Source organism: Rattus norvegicus, chromosome 15 (assembly GCF_036323735.1).
Source record: "Rattus norvegicus strain BN/NHsdMcwi chromosome 15, GRCr8, whole genome shotgun sequence".
In the NCBI taxonomy this organism is placed as follows: Eukaryota; Metazoa; Chordata; class Mammalia; order Rodentia; family Muridae; genus Rattus; species Rattus norvegicus.
Window position 1 is genome coordinate 50758953 of NC_086033.1, and position 17026 is coordinate 50775978.

General features: G+C 40.9%; 1 long non-coding RNA gene across 1 annotated transcript in view; it reads right to left on the reverse strand.

Annotated features, from left to right (window-relative positions):
- Positions 1–382: 382 nt before the first annotated feature.
- Positions 383–17026, reverse strand: part of LOC134481982 (uncharacterized) — a 37476-nt gene continuing 20832 nt past the window's right edge. Inside the window, exon 3 of the long non-coding RNA XR_010057939.1 lies at positions 383–3960. This is a non-coding gene — a long non-coding RNA (uncharacterized LOC134481982). The remainder of the gene's footprint in view (positions 3961–17026) is intronic.

Below are 17026 nucleotides of genomic sequence, written 5' to 3' on the forward strand. Positions count from 1 at the left end.
ACATCCTCACTTCTTTGTCAATGCATGCTGTGCCAAGCCTGTCCCCTCCAGGGGGACCGTAATGCTATGTCCTTCTATCAGTGACACTAACTGTTCCAGATCGTCACTCAGACACCTCCACTAATTTAGAGACAGACACAAGCCGATCTTCAAAAGGTCTGATAAGAACAGAAAAAGAAGCACACGCCTTGAGTCCCAACCCTCAGGAAGCAGGGTCAGGAGAATCTCTCTGAGTTTGAAACCAGTCTGGTCTACAGAGTGAGTTCCAGGCAGCCAGAGCTGCACAGAGAAATATTGTCTTCAAAAGTCAAACCTAAATAAATAAATAAATAAATAAATAAATAAATAAATAAATAAATAACATGAAAAGAATGTGCACTAGGTTTAGGAGAAAAAGCTCACAGCTGTCCTGAAAAGAATGATCACAGGGTTTGGGAGAGATGGCTCAGTGGCTGTTCTTACACAGGACCATGGTTTGGTCCCCAATACCCACGGGCAGCTCACAACTGTCTGTGACTTAATTCAAAGAATCTAATGTCCTTTTCTGGACTTGATGGGTATGGAACACATGTGGTGAACATACATGCATATGCAAACATACAAATATATTAAAAATTAAAATTTAAAAAAAATTCAGTGATTACAAACAGCAGAGAAAAAAATGAATACCAAGTTGTTGCTGACAAATGTTGCTTCCAAGTGATTGAAGACACTTATTGCTGCACAGTTCCAACTATATGACATCTAGGGCAGGAAAGAAGGCCCAGCAGTTAAAAACCTGTATTGGTCTTACGAAGAACCAGAGTTCATTTCCCAGCACCCATGCCAGGGGGTTCACAATCATCTTTAACTCATAGGGTGCCCTCTTCTGGCAGCTGTGGGTACTGCAATCATATACACCCTATGCATACATAAACTCATACTTTAAAATAAACAAAATCTTTAAATACTAACCATATGGCATCTCATAAAAGATAAAACATAAAGGTTGTTTAAAAATCAGTGTGTGATTATTTCAGAATGTTCAAGGTAAAGAGGGAAGTCTAAAGAGGAGGGGGGCAAGGAGGGTATTTATTAAGGTGGCAAAGTTATTCTATCTGACATTACAATGATAAGTAACACTATTTGTCAAATACACAGATAAGTTTATAGCACAAATACAGAAGCTTCATGAGTGCAGATGTGTTAAAATTTGGGCTGACAAGATGGCTCATCAGGGAAAGGTACTTTTACCTTTACAAAACTCATAGCCTGAGTTCAATCTCTGGCAGCCAAATGGTGGAAGGAGAAAAGAATTCCCAAAGGTGACCTCTGACCTCAGCAACATCAGTAAAAGAGTAGGGATATAACTTATAGAATGTGGAAACACGGACTCTAAGATCAAAGGCAAAAATAAAATGTGTAACCAATGGACTACAGCTGACCAACTTTCCTGTTGGGCATAAATGAATGCTTGGTAGAGTTGAATAGGTAAATAAGTGGATCTCAGATAATGGGCTAAATGGAACATAGCAGTTGAGCAGAGGGAGTCGGCCAGAACGACACGTCTGGAAAGAAAGCTGAGTTAGACCCCGGGATACAGGGGTGCCTATGTCTCACTAGAGAGGGGTGTAGGTGTGTGTTGCCTGATGCCTTTCATTAACAAGGTCAGTCCAAGGCTGCACTGTGTTGTATGAAGGAAGAGAATTCGGGACTACAACTTCCTCTGCAAACATTCCCCAACAGCTTCATTAGGGCTAGGAGACGTTACTGGAGATAAAGTTCATGGATTTTTAAGTGTGTTTTATTTGGTTTTGCTTTGTTGCTTTGCTTTGCTTTGCTTTGCTTTGCTTTGCTTTGCTTTTTGCTTTGCTTTGCTTTGCTTTGCTTTGCTTTGCTTTGCTTCTTTGCTTTGCTTTGCTTTGCTTTGCTTTGCTTTGCTTTGCTTTGCTTTGCTTTGCTTTGCTTTGCTTTGTGAGACAAGGTCTCTCTATAAAGTCCTGGCTGTCCTGGAGCTGATTCTGTAGACCCTGCTGTCCTAGAACTCACAGAGGGCCACCTGCCTCTGCCTCCCAAGTAATGGGATTAAAAGCCTAAACAACTACTACTTGGCCCTAAAGTATTCATTTTCATAAATACTGCTTACCTTCTCAACCTCACAAGATATTTTTTGACCGGTGATAGATTTTCTTGTGAGCATAAATATCTTTCCAGGAGGAGGAGCTAAGCAGATGAGAATTTGCTCACAGTAAACACTTTAAAAATGAGCAAACAGAACTGAGAATATCTTGACTTGGCTCAGAATCAAAGAAACTGATTGACTGATGGTCTTATCTCATTTTTTTTAAGTTTCATTATATAACAAGGGGAAAAATCATCTCAAATTTTCCTGGCCCTCACCCTTCCTGCTGCCCTTTGCTTTCTTTATAGCTAAGCAAAGACACTCAGAAAATTGGCTCTTAAAAATGTCTTTGGAGCAAGAATCTGGCTGTGAGGTGGGTAGTGTGCCTGCTTTCGGCTTGCTGTGGAGATATCCAGATACTAAAATGCAGATTTCTCATAAGTGGACACCGTCTTAATCATCTGCTTTGTTTTGCCTGATTGAAACCAATTATAACAATTCACAATCACCCATGAAATCTCTATTTTCCAACGTCTCCCTCATCCTCCCTCTCCCACATGCTCCCCACGTAACCTGAGAATAGTGTTTTTCCCAGGCTCCTGCATCAGCTGAGGCCCTCCCTATTTTATCCACTGCATTCCGCCCTTTTCTCCAACACACCTTCCAATTTCCAATTCCTCCAGACTCATCGTCTCTCCTCTGCTGTTCTTTTTCTCTTGTCTCATATATATATATATATATATATATGTGTGTGTGTGTGTGTGTGTGTGTGTGTGTGTGTGTGTGTGTGTGTGTATGTATGTATGTATATGTATATATATGTATGTATGTATATATACCTTCACACCCTACTTATAACTGCGTTCCCAGACTAGATGTTTCTATGCCTTCTCAGAACAAAGAGTGCTTACTACTTATCCTCCAAGCTTAACTCATGTTTCACTCTTAAAAACACCTCATGACCTACAAGATAGATCTCTAGGAAAAAGAAAAGTCACCTCTACAAGTCCTCCGCCTCAGGGAGCTCAGCCTTTCGCCATTCCCTTCTTGGGGGCACTGGAATGTTCTACTTCACCGGTGGGCTGCAGTATGTAGGTGTCCTTGTTATCTTCTATCTCAGCAGTGGAGTGTAAGGACAGAAATCCTAGCCGTTAGCTATGCAATCTGCCTCCCTGATCCACATAAGGGTGAAGGGAAAGAAAGATGAGGAAACAATCAAAAGTGTGGGTGTTAATCTCAGCAGCCTTCAGTTTTACATTTGAACCTCACACTATGACCAAGACCTAATGTGTGCCAAGGCAGGAGTCTAAATGGGCCCAATGTACAATGTGCTTAAACATTTGAAAGCTGCGAATCACACTAACTGTTATATTGGGCCTCCTCTCACCTTGATGAATGTAAGCCCACAATTACAAACTGAAGACTGTAAGTAAAACCAGGATTTGATATTACTGAGTCAACAGTGGCTGAATATGACTGCTATTGCCATCATCCGATTTCCTGAAACTGGGCTACCCATGTTTACATCCATAATAAAGTCCTACATTGTTTCTAATTATAACATATCTACTCTGCAAGCTTTCTGTTTCTTCCTCTAATCTTAGCAAAAATTTTTGTGAGAATAGTTGAGAATTTGTCTTCGTTCTCAAAGCCTGTTCTTGAAGTTAAGGTTATTCCGCCTTTTGCGGTCAAAGTAGGTGCAATACCGGATGAAGAGGGCACCGCACATGCCCGCAGCAATGGCGCTGTTCCAACTCACCATCTTTGCTCAGCTGGGGTGTGTGCTGGACCGCAGCAGCCCGCCTGGCAGTGGTTAGCTCCAACTAATCGATCAGAGAATACTGGCCGCTCTCTGCCGCCTGTTTCCCATCCAGACAGAAAAGGCCAAATGTCAGAGTCTGTAGTGGGAAACCAAGGGGGGCCCTACCTACCCACCTACAGGAGAAGTAGAGGTGGGAAGCAGTAAAGGAAGAATTGTGGGAAGGGGTGACCAGAAGAGGGCAGTGAGTGGGATATGAAGTGAATAAGTAAATAAAATAAAATAAAATAAAATAAAATAAAATAAAATAAAATAAAATAAAAGTGGAGAAATGTGTGTTTTGCAGACTAGTGACAGCAATTGGGTTTTTTAAATGAGAAATAAATTTATCAACGTTTTAAAATAAATAATGAAGGGACTGAAGACATGGCTCAACAGTTAAGAACAGTAGCTGCTCTTGCAGAGAATCCAAGTGTGCTTTCCAGAGTCCACAGGATAGCCTTCAGCCAACTGTAATTCCAGTTTTAGGGATTCAGTGCCTTCTTCTGGCACCACTGCACTGCATGCTTGTGGTACACATACATACATGTAGATAAAACACGCATGTGTGTAAAATATATTGTAAAAATTATACTGTGCTTCCATCAAAGAAGATTTCAAAACTGAAATGTTTATTTCTATATGATTCAAAAAGCACTCCTTCCAAAATGTTTTATAAAACTAAATGTCAAAATTGTAAGTTGTAATTTAAATTATAACACAAATTTTATTTAATTTCTCTTTCAATTATATCTGACTAAGCATTGTATAGAAACAAAGATTATTTCCAATTCAATGTTCACTTAATTGCTAATGAATAGTTGATATCATAGTCATTGGTATTATGTCTAGAGCCACATACATATAAACTGAACAGTATTCCTGTTTAAAATTGCAAATGCTCTTAGATTGTTATAAGCAAATGTTGGAAATTCTATACTCATCTGTGCAGGATTCCGGAACCAGAATTTAAAATGAAGAGAACTGGCATCTGACATCAATGGCATTAAAATTCTTAACAATACTGTTATGTAGAAAATATAATTGCAAACCTATCAAAATCTGAGAGAGAAATTTATGCCAAGCTTGGATTCTATACCTAGCTAAACTATCAGCCAAGCATATGGGAAAACTAAGATTTTAGATATCCATCATACTTGCAGAATTGTCTTCCTAGTTAACTTATCCAGGAAATACAGACTAGTTAAGCAAGAATGAGGAAGGTATGGGATTTGGGTAACAAGAGTGAGAAATCCATAAAATAAGAATGAATCCCGCAGGTAGCAATGCTGATTAGACAAACTTGTCTAGCCTGTGACAGAGAAGGATATTGTCGAAGGTGGTCCTCAAATTAAAAAATATAGTGATGGAATACCTGACTTAACATAAACAGATAATAGAGTTTCTATCATGTTTCCTGTGAAAGTGCATCAGGCTTAGACACAGTTACAAAGAAAAACTATCAGGAAGAAAGGCTGAAGCTCAGCAGTTAAGAACATGCACTGTTCTTGTAGAAAACCTGATTTGGATTTCTAATACATATATTAAGCAACTTACACGACCTTTATCATGAGCTCCAAGAGATCTGTTGCCCCCTTTTGGCCTCTGTGGGCACTAAACTCACATGTACATGTGCATGTGCATGCATGTGTGCATGTGTGCTTCATGTGTATGTGTGTGTGTCTGTGTGTGTGTGAGAGAGAGAAAGAGAGAGGGAGAGAGAGAGAGAGAAAGATACACAAACATACACACTCCTACACATAATTTAAAATAAAAATAATTTTTGCAAAGAACCACTGGTTTTCTTGTTGCATATCTTACATTGTTTGCTGACTGCAAAACAATACGCATATCTGACTTTAATAAAATTCAACTTAAAAGTAAGCTGAGAGGGAAAGAGTGTTTGGAATTTAGAGTGTTTAAGATAGACTTTGAAGGGAGAAAGCAGGAAGTGACCAAGGGTGAAATAAAAAATTACTTAGCAGCATTTTTTAAAGTTCATTTCAGATTCAAGGTAAGGATTTTGAAGACCAGCCAGTTTGAGTACATTTTCCTTCAACAACAAGCATGGATAGAGGTGTGAAACAAGCAAAGGGTTGGGCATGATATGACCATCAGTTTGGCCAAGAGAAAATGATAATGTGAGAGATGGATAGGGCATTTGCAAGGGTTGTAATTGAACAGGAATTTAACATAGGTGACAAAGAAGCTGAGCTAGCCCAAGGATGAAGGGCAAGGAAGTAGTTTAGGACCAGTGAATTTCATTGTTGGGCTATAAGATGAATGAAATAGAAGAGGAGAAGCAGGCATGAGGCTCAGATTGTGGTAGCCCCTGGTGGCTCAAAGGCACATGGTACATATAACCAGATGAGTGAGTAAAACAATGCTGGATGCAGTACCAAGTCAGGAGGGAAGTTCAAGACTCATGTGGATGATATGATCCCAGGGAATGAGGATGGAAGTTAAGAAGTCAGTTGCTGGTAACCGCAGTGTGGGATATCATTCTTACAGTTCAAGTCTGTGACCTTTAGCTTCCTGAGTTTATGAGTTCTGGATGAGAGCAAATGTCTTACCCAGGGTAGTCATTCCTGTATACATGTTGAGGGTAGAGTAGTATATACCTGACAAAGCCTAGAAGATGACAATGTCAACAGTGTCTTTGGCTCAGAGGTTCTCTAGTATTTTAAAGATATAAATACTACAGTTCTACAATACAGCCTCTTGATCACTGCAAGTAGATATGTATAGGATTCTAATGTGTCAAATCCATCCTGTGCCCATATGTTCAAGTCTATATACATACACCTACTGTAGTTTGTCAGCCTGATGCTCACATTCATTCAGAATCAGTCTTTTTATTTACCCTTCATTCATAACTCTTCATCTTTGGAGTCCATAATTGAGACCCTGTCATTCAACATCTCTTTTCTAGACAGCCATCCAGTGACCTCTCAGTACCCATCAAGTTGTCTTAATTAGCCCCACACCACAACTGTCCCATATTTTGGATCATATTCACTTTAAAATAACATAGACCAATTTGTACAACTTAAGAGATCCAGCCCAGTTATGTGGATGGCCATGACACTCAGCACAGACATCATAGTCAGAGGATGGATGTACACACCACCTTCTGAACATTTGTCCCTTGTTCACACTCCCACCGCATAATGACGGAGTGTCAAAGTAAACAGATATCTAGATTTCACTTACTTTTTCTCTTGGACAGAAAAGTGAAGATGGAACTAAAGATGGAAGGAGAATGAGAAGTAACAGTGAAATGAAGAGATGATGGAAGAGATGACAATGAACATGAAGATGATGAGGAAGGTGAAGAACACAATGTGAGGAGGGGAGAAGGGTAGGAACTGGGAAGAGCTGAAGAGAGGTGTGAGGGATGAAGTTATGATGATGATGAGGGTGAAGATGATGGTGAGGGTGAAGAGATGACGGTCAAGGTCATGATGCAAGTAAAGATGAAGAATCTAAAGCTCTTACCCCTCACCCTGGGAAATGAATTCAAGCTCACACTCCTAAGCCAAGACAGCATATTGGTCTTCATCTTACAATGCATAAGAAGTACCCAGCATGCACCTGGCATTTTGGCTGAGAAGTGTGGGGTGACAAAAATAACCAGGACATAGTCTTCTATGAATCTTTTAAATGCAGATTACAAGTGAGCTTTGGAGAAAGCTTTCTGTGCTTCTGAAATTCAAGGCTCCATCTTCTAAATCAAAGAATAGTTCCTTGTTTCATACTCTGCTTAATGAAAGTAATGAAAAATCAAATCCAATCAAAATTTTACCAGCAATTTTCTCAAGACCTCCAAACAACTTTATAATTATCCAGGAAATTGAGACAACCTAAAAATAAAGTCTGGGCAATTATGTTAATATTGGGTTTATAATTTTATGATGGTTATTTCAAAAGTATTCGAAATTACTTTCTCCAGAAGACTGAGATTTAATCGATCAATATTCTCTTTTTAAATCATTTGCTGACTTTTTTCTTACTTTTTATGTTTATGTCTTATTTCCACAGCTAGGAGAAAAATTTTTCCTTGTACTTTATCTCATTTGGACTCATCCCTAAACATCTGGATACACAGGTTACATTTAATTATGTGTTAGAATTTGTTTGGATTTTGCACATGTGCACACATACACACACACACACACACACACACACACACACACACACACACACACAAAATCTGCCTCAAGAAAGGAATAATGGGTATTCCTGTACATGTGCCCAAAGGGCTCTCTCTTATTCACTTTACTATTACTGTAAAGAGACATCATGACCAAAGCACTTATAGAAGAAAGTATTTTAATGAGGACTTAAACTATTTCAGAGGATGAGTCCATGATTACCATGGCAGGAAGCATGGCGGTGGGCAGGATGGCACTGAAGTGGTAACTGTGAGCCCACATCTTGAGACAACAAGAACATAGTAGAGGAAGAGAGCAAACTGGAAACAGCTTGAGCTTTTGAAACCTCAAAGCCCATCCCCAATGACACACCTCCTCCAACAAGTCCACACCTCCTAATCCTTCTCAAACAGTTCAAACAACTTCAGAGCAAGCATTCAAATGTGCCTACAGAAGCCTTTCTCATCCAAACCATTCCAGGCTCTGTTCCCTACCTCAGAATCCTCACATAGCCTTACTGCAGTCTTAGTTACAACAAGAAAAGAGAACAGCCTAGATACTCATCAAAAGATGTGTAATGGAACCACAGTATGTATACAATGAAATTATGTTCAACCTTAAAGAAAATGAATGCAGCTGGAAAACAATATATTAAGTGAAGTAAGTGAATAAAGTTATTCTATCTCATATCTGAATCCTAGCTTCTAATTTTTATTTATGTGCATTTATGTAGGAATGAGTATGTGGGGAGATCAGGAAACTAGAAAAGTGCCCATGAGAGGGAAGAAGAGGTTTCAAAGGAGGGAATGTGGGGAGGGTAATAAAACATATGTAATATAGACATAGAGGGGGGATAATAATTGGTAGGAAGGTCCAAGTGGGGAAGGGTGATGAGAGATGGGATGGAATATTAACTAACTACAATTGAAAATGTGCAGAAGCCTGTGACTTTCTGTGGAATGACAAAAGCAGGCTCTAACAGGAACATAACCTGTAATCTTAGGACCTAGTGGATAAAAGATGGAGGATCAAAAATAAACAGTCATCCTCAGCTACATGTCTGAGACTAAGCCTAGGCTACATGAGACTCTGTCTCAGAAAAACAAGTATAGAGAGAGAGAGAAAAGAAACAGAGAGGAAGACAGAGACAGAGACAGACAGAAAGAACATCGTTTGGGTAAGAACTCAGGCATTCTGGATGCTTGGTTTTATGTTCATTTCAGTCTCTTCTCAGAGAGAAATACAGAACAGAATGTGGAGAAGGGAGAAGGGCATGAACTAGAAGAGCTGGAGAGAGGGGTGAGGGGTGGATGTGATCAAGATTATATTATAGGAACTTCTCAAAGAATTGACAAAAATATACAGTTGTTTTAAAACTGGTCTCTTGGACCTGAAGAGATTGTTCAGCAGTTGAGAGTGCTCTTGCAGAGGAGTTGAGCTTCCTTCCCAGGATGCACATCAGGCAGATCACAATTTCCTGTAACTCTAGCTATAGTGGGGACCACTGTAGTAGAAGAGTGTCTCTTCTAGCAGACACAGGCATCTGTATACACAAACACACACACACACACACACACACACACACAACTAACTGAACTGTAACTGTGTAAGGGGACATTGATGCTCTTGGGAAATGCACTTAAGGTATACAGGAATGAATTTCTTCAACTTATTCTCCAAGGTTAAAAAAAATGTGCGGGAAGAGGGGACAGAGAGATAACAGAAAAAATAAGCAAAGGAGGTTAGCATCAATGGGTAATAACAGAACATAATTGCCACGGGACTGGAAGGTGGAGGAAGTGGGGAGCCATTGTCTAATGGGTCCAGTTTTAGTTCTCCAAAAATGGAGATGTATGGAGATAGATAGTACTGAAATACCACAAATGCACTTAGTACCACTGTACTTGAACACAGCTATGGGAGTTAGTTTTATGTTATGTGTATTTCACCATTTTTTTCAAATTAGGTGGGGGGGGGGGCAAACAGAAGAAACATGTACTAGCTGGTAAAGCTACTAAAAGAGGTCTTCCATACTTTGTACCAACTTGCTGGAATCTAGAAATTATGTCAAATTATTATCAAAAAAATCAGTGTGTACAAAGAAATATACCTAACACATAGGGTGTCAGAGATCTCTGCACATACCAGAAATCAGGGTAGAGCCTTAGGGGTCCCAGGTGATGGTTGAGGGGTTCAGCTACTGTGCTTTATAGGGAAAAGTTCCTGCATGATAGACAGCTCACACTTTGGCTGGGCTGGGCTGGGCTTGGCTCTTTGACAACTTCCAAGGAGATACTCTGGGAAAATCCCAATGCACGTGTTTGAGCACTGTCTAGGGCTGCCACTGGAAGCCCTGCCCTGAGACAGGTCCACCCTTGAGACTCTGTCCAATGGAAAAGGAAGTCGGTGGAACAATAAGTTATAATTACAAGGGAGACTAGATGGCTGAGACTCTGGGAACAGCTGACAGCTCTCTGCCTCTTGGATCAAGTCAACATTAACTCTTAAGACTACATGTGGCTCCTGTAGGCCCAGACACTGTCTTCTAGCTCCCACGAGTGAGCTCCAGCTACCAAAATCTACCAGTTCTTCTATAGAAAAAAAGTGTACAACGCAGAGACCAGTATCTGGACACATTAGACAGTATCCTCTAACCCTCTGGCTTCCTCTTGGAGCATGCTACTTCTCTCCAGCCCTTATGCAGTGACCCTAGAAAACCCAAGGCAGACTTACAGTGTTCAAATTCACCATAAATCTGCAAAGAATTAATTCAAAGAGTTCCGAGGCAACACACAGATGCTCACGGAAAGCTCGGGAACGCCTGGTCACAATTGAAACTGAGTCAAGTCAGGAAGTTATTCACATGCCAGGGCCATTTCCTCTGCCTCCCCCACACCTCACACCACTGCCCTGGAAGTCAGTTCTCACAGTGTTCAGTGAGTCAAACCTAAGCACTTTGATTACGGCTCAGCTGATGTCATCCACCAGAGCAGGGGGGACGCCCACTGCATCAGAGGAAGAGACATTTGACTGAGACCCATCCACCCTCCAGCCCTCTGGGGAGCCTGACATTTCCAAGACAGGGAAAACAAACTTCCTTTTTAAAGGAACTATGCTTTCAGTGTGGGAAAGAAAAAAAAAAGCGGGGGAGAATTGGAGAAGGTCAATGCGTGTTCACCCTTGGCTGGGAGCCCACAACCAGGGAAGTTTCTGTTCTTTTAGAAAAGGTAAGCGAATCATAGTGTCCTCTAGGTCAGAAACAGCAGATCCAAGTCACCGCACGTACTCAAAGGACCTTGACCCAACAAAGCCCGTAAGGCAAAATGGTTTAACTCTCTCTCAACCCTGCTCCTCCTGCTTTCAACCCTCATGCTTGCTACCAGAGCCATCTCTGGTAGGAGGAGGAGGGATTTAAGACAGATGACTTCCCACAGTACTCTGCCACTCCTTTTATGTGAATTATTATTGTAGTTCTGTTACTGTGATATTAGATAGAGATAGAGATGGAGATAAAGATAGAGATAGAGACCGAAACAGAGAATCTCCTGACTAAGAGCAACTTAGTGGGGAAAGGGTTTGGTTGGGCTCACAGACCCAGGGCAAAGTCCATCGTAACAGAGAAGTCCCAGCAGCAGGGGCTTACAATAGTCACAGCACACCCACAGTTAAGACCAAGAAGAATGAAAGCATGCATGCTCGCTACTTAGCTCATCTTCTCTACTCTATAGACCCAAAGACCCAAGTTCACAGGATAGTGCTGCCCACAGTGGGCTGGGTCTTCCCACATCAGTTAGTGGATTCAAGGCAATGTCACAAAGACAGGCTGGCAAGCCAAACTAATCTAGAGAAACCCTCACTGAGACTCTCTTCCCAGGTGATCCTAGGTTGTGTAACATTGACAATTAAAACTATTATAATTATTTTATCTGAACCTAACAATTTTACCAGGTAGTGATGATGGCAGTCTTATTTGATAATTGAGGGATATGAAACACTGAAAGACTAAGTAACTAATCCAAGAGCACATAGCAAGCATGTGGTGCGGGGTCAGGGTTTTAAGCCAAACAATGTAGACAGATTATGTCCAATCAAATGTTGTACAAAGATTGTGGTTTTGTTTTTCTGCATTGTGCATAGGGCAGCCATTAGTTCCTACATGGAACTCAATCCATATGCAACTAGAAAACTAGATGTTGAAATTGAAATTTTACCTTAAATAGGATAAATTTATTTATTATACATAGTGACCCTAGTGGACATCATAGACTGACAAATTCAGGACAAAAATATTAATGTTTATCCGTGTGCCACGCGGTGAACAACAGTATGTAGGACAGCCCTGACCTCTTTAAATTAAATTGTCAAGTTCAAATAAGATCATTACAATAGTTAGTTTTCATTATATAAACATCAGTGTCCTCCTAGAAGGCAGAGAGATGTATCATGAACCCTTGAGGACGATCATGGACTGTAGTTAGCAAGCACAGCAAAACCAGCCAGGCTATCCTTCAGGCCTTGGTAGCTTTGTCATTTGAATGATGAAGGTATGCAGATCTCCTTCCAGCTACCTCTCCCTGTCACCCTGCCTCCATCTATTCCCCAGAAGCCTCTTCTAATCCCACCTTCAGTCTGGGTCTCAGGTCAGAAAATGACTGAGAGCATGGGTACCTTGGATGTTTCTTTCTCCCTCTGAAAGAAATTGAACCCAGCATGTAAGGGCAATGCTGCAGAAAGATCCATCTCTAGACACCTTCTCTCCAGTCACTCATACTGGGTATGAAAAAGGCTCTGCTTGTTTCAATGCAAGACCATGCATAAGCTAATGCAGGTAGGCTTTTAAAGGAGAAAACCAAGACAGTGCATGTGGGCTTCATGACCAATAAAATGTGATGTTTAATCTTTATTGCCCACTTGAATGAATTTAGATTCACAAGAATATGGAAAAGTAAAAGGTTCTGGGTGTGTCTTGAGTTCTCTATGGTCATCTACAATGAAATATCTTGACAAAAGCAACCAATGGGAGCAGGGTGTATTCTGACAGTTCTAGGGTACAGTCCATCATGGCTGGCAAGTTACAACAGCAGAAGCATAAAGCAACTGATGACACCAGTGGTTCTCAACCTTCCTGATGCTGTGACCCTTTAATACAGTTCCTCGTGTTGTGGTAACCCCCAACCATTAAATTATTTTTGTTGCTACTTCATAACTATAATTTTGCTACTATTATGAATTATAATGTCAATCTGTGTTTTCCATTGATCTTAGGCGAATCCAAAGAGTCATTTGACCCCAAAGGGGTTGTGAACCACATGTTGAGAACTGCTGGATCATAGTGCACTCAATCAGGGAGCAGGGATCTTAGTACCCTTCACACTTTATTTTATATTGTCATCAGATGCACAGAAGAAGAACCTATGCCATTTTAGACCTGCCTAGGAAGAATGGCCTGGGTCCCCTTGTTCTTAGAATAAGCTAAGCTCAAAAGGGCAACCCCTGAGGATGAACAGTCAGAAATACCTGTGAATGATCAGAGCAGTCTCAAAGAGTTTGTACTGAAATAAATGTCTTTTTAGAAATCCAACAGTGTTTCTCCAATGTCCCCCTTTTACAGTTAGGTAAGTTAAGGCTTGGAGAAGAGACAATATCCAAGTTCACGCAGCAGGTACAGCTGAGGCCAGGGTTCCTGTCGGGGACCCCCAGACTCTGCTGGAGAATCTGAATATGGCTGAGTGCCCAAAGATCTGTATTTAAAGGTTTGGTCTTGGGGTAGCACTACTGGGAGGTATTATGAACCATTATGAACCTTTCAAAGGAGGTACTTACATCATGGGGTGGGGAGGTATTGTCCTTGAAAGGAATTATGAAACCTTGCCTGTCTTCTAACTTTCTAGCTTGAGAAGCAGTCATTTTGCTACTTTGTGCATTTCCATGATGGTATATTGCCACAGGCCTCCCTCACCACAATACTGTGCCTTTGAAATTCCAAATTTGGCCCAAAGAAAAAGAAAAAGAAAAAGTTTGCTTTGTAAGTTGGTTGCCTTAAGTATTTTGTCATAGTAATATGAAACAATTATTACATCTATTCTAGACCCTCTCTTCCTCTCTCTCTCTCTCTCTCTCTCTCTCTCTCTCTCTCTCTCTCTCTCTCTCTCTCTCTCTCTCTCATTACCTGAATACAGTATATCCTGTTACTGACTCTAGTATACCACGTAAGACAAAAGAACAAGCCTTTCTAATGATATCTTTGGGGATACTTTAAATTAAACTTTACTTTACTTTAAATTTACCAGGTAGCAGTTTGATATTAAAAGCAGGCCAACACAAACTAGACCCATTGAGGTGTTTGGGGGGAGGGGAGCAAAAAGTTGGGTGGGTAGAGAAATGGGAGTGGATCTGAGGAAAGTTGGAGTAGGAGAATGAATAAAAATTCCCAAAGAATTAATGAGAAATCTAAAGCAGGCAATCTTCTTTGAAAGGCCTTAGCCTTTGTTGTACTATCTCAGTATTTTCCAAAGGCCCGAGTTGATCCAGGAAAGAAAAACTTGTCAGCCAGATAAATGTTAGTCTCCATTAAGGTGACAAAAATTAAATCCCACAGTGTTTGCTGCCCCTACAGGATGATGATGGTCATAGGACTTGGTTTGACTCTGAGTTTCCTCTGAGCAAACTTAACCTTTTTGTATTTGGGTCTCCCAGACAAAGCAACACATTTTCCTTTCTCTCTTTCTAAACAATACACACTCCAGCTGGTATCTTTCACCTACCCAACTCCAGTGGGTTAGATTCAGCAGGCACTCAACATGCAAATGCAGGGTTCCTGCCCTTATGCAGCCTTCTGCCCACAGCTAAGTCTAAGAACCTCAGAAGAACTGAGAAGGCAGACACTGGATGGCAGTAGACATGAAAGCAATCCCTCCTACCCTTACCTGTCTCTACATGAAAACCCCTGACATCTTCTTTACAGGGAAGAAAGAATCATGGGGGGACTGGAACTGACCTAGACAGGCATTTACCTGTGTTGGTCTATAACTAAGAATTGAAGTCTAGCAACAACGAGTGGTCAGTGACCCCTCTGCATAGCAGATGTTAAAACCAACCATAGGTCTCTCAAGGTTCTGGAAGAGTCCCTATAGACTTGGGAGCATTGCAAAAGGTTTGGGTCCTGATTTTTCTGTAGTTTTCTTATGTTCTGAGGTTCTGCCTGTTTCACATCTTTCTGAAAAGTCAGGATTAAAACTTCTATTCAATACATCTCACAGAGATGTTCAGGAAATCATGCCAAAGTACCCCAAAAAGTACAAAATACTATTAGTTGATCGATTATTAAGACACCTTTCCCATCTCAAACATATTGTCTAGCAACTTCTTTTAAAGAATTTTTTTTGGTCTAAACAACAAAAATTCTCAGGGAGAAATTGAGGTAGGAATACTGGAGTTAGGCTTAGCTCATGGCCAGGGATACTAGTCATTGTGTTAACACTACAACAAATACATGACAAGAATCAACTTTAGAGTAGAGAGCAGTTGACTTCCCAGCCCCTATCTTTGTTTTAAAAATAAAAATCACCCAGGAGGTTGGAGAGGTGACTCAAAGGTTAAGAATTATGGCTGCCCTTGCAGAAAACCCAACTTCTCTTTGCCAAAACCCATGTTATGCTGCCCTTACCACCTGTCACCCCAGTCCAAGTGGGATGGATCTGAAGACTCTGACCTCCTCAGGTGCCAGAATGAACATATACAAACATACATACACGTAATTAATAATAATAAAACAAATCTTTTTCTTTAATTGTCCAGCCAATGGTGCATGTAATCCTAGCACTTAAGAGGCTGAGGCAGGAGAGTTATCATTTGAGGGCCAGCTGGATTCTGTAGCATCGCCTGTCTCAAAATGCCACCATCTTCAAAAAGTACCCCACGTGAATCGGAATAGAGGACTCACTGCTTGTTCAAGCTGCTTCTTTTAAATGGGGATTGAACTGAGAAAGAAGGAACAAACAAACAAAGGGGGGGGTATACACACTTTAATCTTGGCTCCACAACTTAAAGTTTAGGACACTTCTCATGGTACTTTCCCCTTCTTTCCTGGAAAAATCCCTAAGAGTCCCTACTCAGGAATAAGAGAGTAGGACAAAGCTAGACAATAAGCCACCAAGCAAGTGACACTCTATGGCCATCCTAGGCCTGCCTTCCTGCACCCGCCCTCCCCAGTCAGTGCCAGCTCACAGTAGTAGAACACTTGATTTTTTTTTAATAAATAAATATTTCTCTAGGCAGTTGTTAGAGCCAAAGTATGTGATCCATTTATTTGGAACCAGACTTTTATGTAGTGTTTTATTATTTTCCCCTTGTAAGATGTGTTCTCTTCCCAAGGAAGAGTGCTCATTAGTTTCAATCATGGCCCTAAGGTATGCTGAAAACTTATATTCACTCTGGCTGTCGCACAACCGGGGACACAGCAGCAGCCTCTGAGTGCAAAAACCATAGTCAAATCTATTTCTCTGAGAGGAACCCTGCAGCACTTACCCAGGAGACTCCAGAAGCCGGGGCAAAGATGCTGGAACTTGAGGTTCCCTGATGTAGTGTCCCCAAGTATGGTGCACGAGGGACACATATTTTCCTGCTTATGAACTGTGACTTCCACAGCTGTGCAACTAAGTTACTGTGGTGTAAGATGTGACAAATGTCTTGAAGATTTAGGACAAGGTTGTTCCTCCAACATCTTAAAAGCCTAGTCTGATGTCTTTTATAGAGTTATAGGAGCTCAAGTTTCATTCCATGTTAAAGTTTCATTCTGTATTAGACACTGAGATTAAGTTTTCCATATGCATCTCATCTAAACTCCACAAGACAAAAACAGAGTCATTGTTGCTTTAGCCACACAGTGGATGAATAGGTAAGGAATGAGAGGTTAAGTCTACTGCGCAAGAGCATGCAACTGTCTCCCATAGATGCACCTTCACGACCAGATTC